This window comes from Peromyscus maniculatus, chromosome 10 (assembly GCF_049852395.1).
Source record: "Peromyscus maniculatus bairdii isolate BWxNUB_F1_BW_parent chromosome 10, HU_Pman_BW_mat_3.1, whole genome shotgun sequence".
Taxonomy (NCBI): Eukaryota; Metazoa; Chordata; class Mammalia; order Rodentia; family Cricetidae; genus Peromyscus; species Peromyscus maniculatus.
Window position 1 is genome coordinate 72,434,262 of NC_134861.1, and position 6,459 is coordinate 72,440,720.

The following is a 6,459-nucleotide window of genomic DNA, read 5'->3' on the forward strand; positions in this document are numbered from 1 at the left end:
CTTTGATTATTTTGGGTTTATTGTATTGTTTTATGTGTGTTGGTGTTTTAGGGCTATCCACCACCTTGTAGGATGGGAACTGAACCAGTGTCCCCTGCAAGAACAGCCAGTGATCTTAACCACTGAGCCATCTCTGCAGGAGATGGGAACCTTAAAACCTTTTCTTAACCACTAGGAAGCAGCAGCCTTTTCCCCTGAGCCATTCCCAGCTTTAAGAAGCAACAATGTGGCAAACACTGTTGCCAATGACTGCTCGCAGAATTTTTTGATTCTTAGTAAGAAAAACCCAGTTTTCTTCAGGTATCAAGCAGCAGCCTGTCCGGGGAAGATGGGCCCCAGGAATGTGCTGTGGCTGACCCAAGCCAACCATGGCAATCCTACTCACCCTCTGTCCGTTTATCAAACATTTACTAAGCTCCTGCTGCTGACATCAGTGTGTTCTGATGTACCAGTTACAGTGTAGCCTGAAGAGGGAGGGGTATGTGGCCAAGAGTGATGGGGAGATGCTGGGAAGAAGCTTTCCTTCTCTGATAAAATAAGGGAAGAGATGCCCAAAGGGGAACCTGGGCTTTTTCCTTCAGCATTTGGATACTGGCTATGGGACGTGGTGCCTGGAACTGAAGCTATTATTTTGTGACCACGAGGAGAAAAGAAGACAGTCCCAGGAATGGTGAGTGGATGAGGGAGAGGCCTGGCCTAGTTGCCTAACCAAACCTGGAGTCGTGTGCTTCTGCTGTGCAGGAAGTAGGAATTAGACATCATTCTCAATACTCAGTACTCAGTACTCAGTACTCAGTAGCTCAATACTCAGTCCCTTGTAGCCAAAAGCAGACACACGCCATTTCCTCCTGTTATCTCTTTTGGGTAAGAATGAACAAGTATGACCATAAGAGGATAGCGAAGTTGACATTGTTTTCCTTCCTAACTTGGCTGTTTGATCATAGAAATATTTCTGTTCCAAGATAGATTTGTGGACAAAATCATGCAGTCTGAACTGTATTCTCTGTGGCTATGATGGCTAGTTTTGACTGTTCATTCGATACAATGTAGAATTGCCTGGGAAGAGAATCTCAATGAGGAATTATCTGGATTATGTTGGTCCGTGGGCACATCTGTGAGGGAATGTCTTGGTTACATTAATTGAGGGGAGAAGACCCTCCTCACCCTGGGTGGCACCAATCTCTAGGCATGGGATCCTGGATTGTGTAAGAAAGACGTCACTGGAAGACAGAGAGATGGGGCTGTGACAGGGGTCGCTCTTGAGCAGAAGAACTTAATTCCGGATATACAGAGGCAGGTAAAATCCCCTGGGGTTCTCTGCACTTCTCCTGTGGCCTCTGGCCTCCTGTGACCTCTCACTGACCTAACCTGATGACAGAAGGCAAGGGATCCTGGTTGGGGCAATCACGTCACCTTCTTTGTCCACAGAGTAGGGAGAAGAATGACTAATCAATCCGGAAGGGCAAGTAGACACTCTCCAATTGGCTGCCCTGTCTTTCCTTGTTGATGACTCTAGAACCAGTTAGTAGGTAGGCAGCATTTTGATCCATTCGTTGATCACTATATGCTTTTATTGTTTAGGACACAGGCTTGAGTCAATAATAAGATGGACATTTATTTCTTGTCTAGGTACTTTACTGCATAAGTCTAGGACTGGAGGATTGGCTTGGTGATTCTGTTGAGTTCCCTTGAACCTAGTCTTGCTGCTGAAGAAATATTCCCATATTTTTCCCTCTTGAAATGAGAGTGCTGTACATCTCTGCCCTCTTGGGGTTAGATATGGCCGTGCACCTCACTTTGGCCAGTGAGATGTTGAGTCCAGCACGTGTGTCAGGAAAGTAACGAGTTGCCCGGGCAGGCCTCTCACTTTTCCCCTTCCAGGGAACTTTGTGAAAGTACTGCAGTGGGGAGGGAAGCTGTACTAAAAATTACCCTGAGGGCAAAAGATTTGGGGGAACAGGGGATATACCACTGTGTTTGAGCCACTAGGAATCGAGGTTGAGTGTTAGCGCACCCAAGCCTGGTGTCTCCTGACGAATACAGAACCTGAGCTCTTCCTGGATGGTTATCTTCCAAGCCTAAGGTGTTGCTGTCATCCACGTGGTCTAAGATGACCCATTATAATTTAGAATGACTGAATTCCAGCTTAGGACATAGGAAGGAAAAACAAGACTGCATTCTTGACCAAGTATGAGAGCAGGGGGAGCAGCGACCCTGTAATCCCAGTGCTTGAGAGGCTGAGGCTCCCTTACTAGAGGCTAGCCTGGGCTATTTGAGAGGAACCTTTCTAAGATCCCAAAGTGGCACGGACTATATCCTTGGCATGCTGGGTGTTTTGGTTATCTATTACCTCACAGAGCATTATTCCAAAGCTTAGCACATTAAAGCAACCAACTTTAAGTAGATCGAACAATTGCAAGAGTGGACTAGGTGAGAAGTAGCCATTAAAAAGCTGCCATGATCTGACTCCGGCAGGAGGATGCCCTCCAAGGGCAGCAGGATGTCTCACAAGCTGACACATGGCTGTTGGAAACACCTCACATGGTTGCTGCCTGTTATCTGGAGGCCTCCATTCTTTGCTGGCTGGGCCATCCTGAGAGCTGTTCAACAGGACCGCCATTTTCTCTAGAGTGAGTAGTCATAGAGGAGGGAGGAGGAGATGGCAGCCAGTGCCTTTTAGAACCTAATCAGGAGTGACTCTTTCCATAATTTTGGCTGTGTTTTATTCATCACGGAAACTGCTATGGTATATCGTCTCTGGAACCTACAAGAAGTTGGATTGCTGCTGTGGCGGGGTTGGGAGTTGGGGTCTTTAAGAGGTGACTGTGTTAACAAAAGAGAATAATACCTTCCTTAGGAGCGTGGGACAGGACTTGGGGCTGTAAGAGTGGGCTGTGTGAGCGGGGCAGCTCCTGCATTACCTTTCTATAATGACCTCTGCCCCTTTCTGACTTTCTCCCTGTTTTGAAGGGACACAAGACCCTTACAGATGTGGCTGTTCAACTTGGACTTCCCACCTTCCAGAACCATACGGCTAAGAAAGCTCCCTTCCTTTAGAAGTTCCTCAGGCCCAACTCTTCTCCACAGAAATGGTAATCAGACCGAGACACGGAGGAAGATGTGTCCTATCTTGCTTCTCTGTTTTTGGGATAAAATACAGACCAATGTGGGGAGTAAAAGGCGCATTTCATCTCACAATTACAGTCCATCATCAAGGGAGCTCAAGTCAGGAACCTGGAGCTGGCACTGAAGCAGAGACCACGGAGGGATGCTGTTTACCGGCTTGCTCAGCCTGCTTTCTTATACAACCCAGGACCACCTGCCCACGAGAGGCACCTCCCACAGTGATGTGGGGCCTTCCCACATCAATCATTGATCAAGACAAGGCCTCACAGACATGCCCACAGGACAGTCTGATGGTGGCAATTCCTCAATGGAGGTTTCCTCTTCCCAGATGATTCTAGTTTGTGTCAAGTTGATGAAACAAACAAACAAACAAACCAAAAACCAACCAAACAAACAAACAAAACTAACCAATGCAGCTCAGTACAACTTGAGAGGCCACTCAGTAAAAGTGTGACTACCAGGAGGCAGATGACGTTTGTGGCATCTTGGGGCTGCTAAAACCCCTAATGGAATAGAATATAAACACACAATCTCCTGCTGGGCAGCCAACTCCTAAGCAAAACTCAAGATGTGGGAAGGGCCAAGGGAGCAGCCAGAATTCTCTGCCTCAACTCTCTCTGCTGAGTACATAAATACTTCTCACATATTATATATTCTGACTTCTGGATCGTGGCGCAAGGATTCTAGATCACACACACTCAAGAATTCTTCCTCTTATGGGCAATGTCAAATTCCCACGCAGAAAGCTTTTTTAAAAACCAGCAGTGGAAGTCAGGCAGTGGTGGCACATGCCTTTAATCCCCGACTCGGGAGGCAGAGGCAGGTGGATCTCTGTGAGTTCGAGGCCAGCCTGGTCTACAGAGGGAGTTCCAGGAAAGCCAGGAGGGTTACACAGAGAAACCCTGTCTCTAAAAACAAAACAAACAAACAATCAAAAAAAAAATCAGGAGTAGAAAAGGAACTTTCATTTGCAAGAAGAAGAAGAAAGAGCATCTTTCTTCATTGCTGAACTGTAAGGATGATTCACATGAACTATGAGTCAGCTCATCACTGTTTGACATATTCAGATGTGTTAGCTAAGTTGAGATTCAGATCTCCTTACGTTTTCCCAAGCTTAGCCAGCAAACTCTTACAAGAAGCCATGGGTGCTGTGGGTCTAGAAGAGTAACTCTCCAGGCAGTACCCTCTGCATTTGGTGCAACCCAGATGGTGAGAAGGAGGAAGTGAGTCTTAGGAATGTGGCTTCCTTCTTCCCATGCTAGTTTATAGAGAACAACACACCACAGCTCCAGGCATCATAACACCTGCTTGGCCAATATAAGCAGTGGCTGCTCTCCTAAATCCTGGTCTGACATGTGCCCAGGTCATTCCTCTTAGCACTCCCATCCCAGGAAGAAAACGCAAAGTTCCCGTGTATTTTTATTACTCTCGTGGTTGCTAGTCATTTTGGTATTGAGTTTAGGCAGGGGTACGTATGAAGCCTGTGAGGTTTTCCTTTTTATTTTTTAAAGATTTATTTTTTTATTCATGTGTATATGTGTGCCTGCCTGAGTTTGTGTGCGCCACATGCATGCAGGTGGGCTTGGAGGCCAGGGGGCATTGGATCACCAGAAACCGGAGTTACAGGTAGGTGTGAGCTACTTTATACAGTGTTGGGAATTGAACCCTGGTCCTCTGGAGGAGGACATATATAAGTGTGTGTGTGTGTGTGTGTGTGTGTGTGTACACCCTCAAATATATAAATACAACCTGCTCAGTCCATATAATGTTACTTGAATTGTTTGGTTTCAGAGTTGACCACGACGTTGAATAACCAGCTGGCATGCTCTTCCCCGGGGAAGACGGTTTCTCTGGCTGTCAGCTTCCCTTAGTTGCCTGTAGTTCCTTGTGTAGGGGTGAAGCCTTGTGAAATATTTCCTCCTGTGCTTCCCCCCCCCAGTGTATGTCAGCATGTCTGTTGGCGGAGTGACCAACCGCCCCCCAATACGCAAGTGTAAAACGATTTCTGACCCAGTCTTAGAGCTGGCTTGGCATCCCTCACTGCCCGTGGGCAGATCTGTTCAGTGTCTGCCTTCCCCACGGCCATCTGGGCAGCACTTTTCTCCCTCCATGTGTAGATGGTATCTAGGGGAATGCTTAGAAAATGGAAAATTGCTCTCTCTATGCTCTCCGTCACTGTTTGTCCCCATTCCTGCTTGGCCCCCATCTTTTGGCCTCCGTGTCCAGAAGGAAGTCAGAATTTAGCCTGGGTGCTGACAGCTGCTTAGAACATGAATTAGGTTACAGGGCAGTGCGCCAGACGCCAGGCCATTCTGTTTGGGCTCTGGTTCATAGTGTATTTGTTTACAGAAGAACTCTTCTAAGGTAGGGAGAGGGGAAGCTGACCAAGGATGTTTAATAGGATCTTGTAAACATTTGTGTCAGTAATGATTCTTAGTGTTTGTGGGATCTATTTTAAAGAAATTCAAAGACTGAGCCAGAATGGTAGGTTAAAAACTCAGAAGTGAGCCCAGTACCACTCTTGGGTGGCCTAGCATGAGTTTCAAATGCCCTTTCCAATCTCCATCCTTTCCTGCTTTCTTACCTTCACAACCTTGGTCTTGCTGGTCATATGACCCTCTCTGGCCAATGAGATATAGTTGGAAGTTGCTAGGTGGGGGCTTCCAGGAACGCTCACCCCATTTTTTGCAAGGTAGGAAGGAAACCTTTTTAAATGGGAAGTAGTCACTGTTTGGCCTTTGTTTGGGGCACTAGCTCCCTCTCACCTCCCTGGGAAATGTGTACTCAGTATCTCAGCATCCATCAACTTAATAGCCAGCCTGGCACTAAAGATTTTGAAGTGGAAATGCTGCACACCTGAAATCCCAGCCCTTGGGAGGAGAAGGCAGGGGGATCTTGGTTCAAGGCCAACCTGGGCCACATAGTGAGACTCTGTCTCAAAAATCAATCAACCAACCAACCAATCAATAGTAGCAAAGTGTGAAGACAGGATGACCCTAAGTCCCCAGTGACATTCGGGAGTTACTCTGACAGCCCCAAATTACCTACAAGTTGATGAGTGGATGCTTTTGTTTATTTGTTTTGTTTTTTCAGAGACAGGGTTTCTCTGTGTAGCCCTCACTGTCTTGGAACTCGATCTGTAGACCAGGCTGGCCTTGAACTCAGAGATCCACCTAAAGGCATGCGCCACCACTCTGGGTTCAGCTGATGCCTCTTTAAAAATCAAGCCAGCAAACAAACATCCCGGATGAGTTTAATCCACTGTAACCAAGTTACTCTTCTGTGTGATGGGGTACACCATCAACAGAGATGCTCTTGAGGCATTTGTATGCT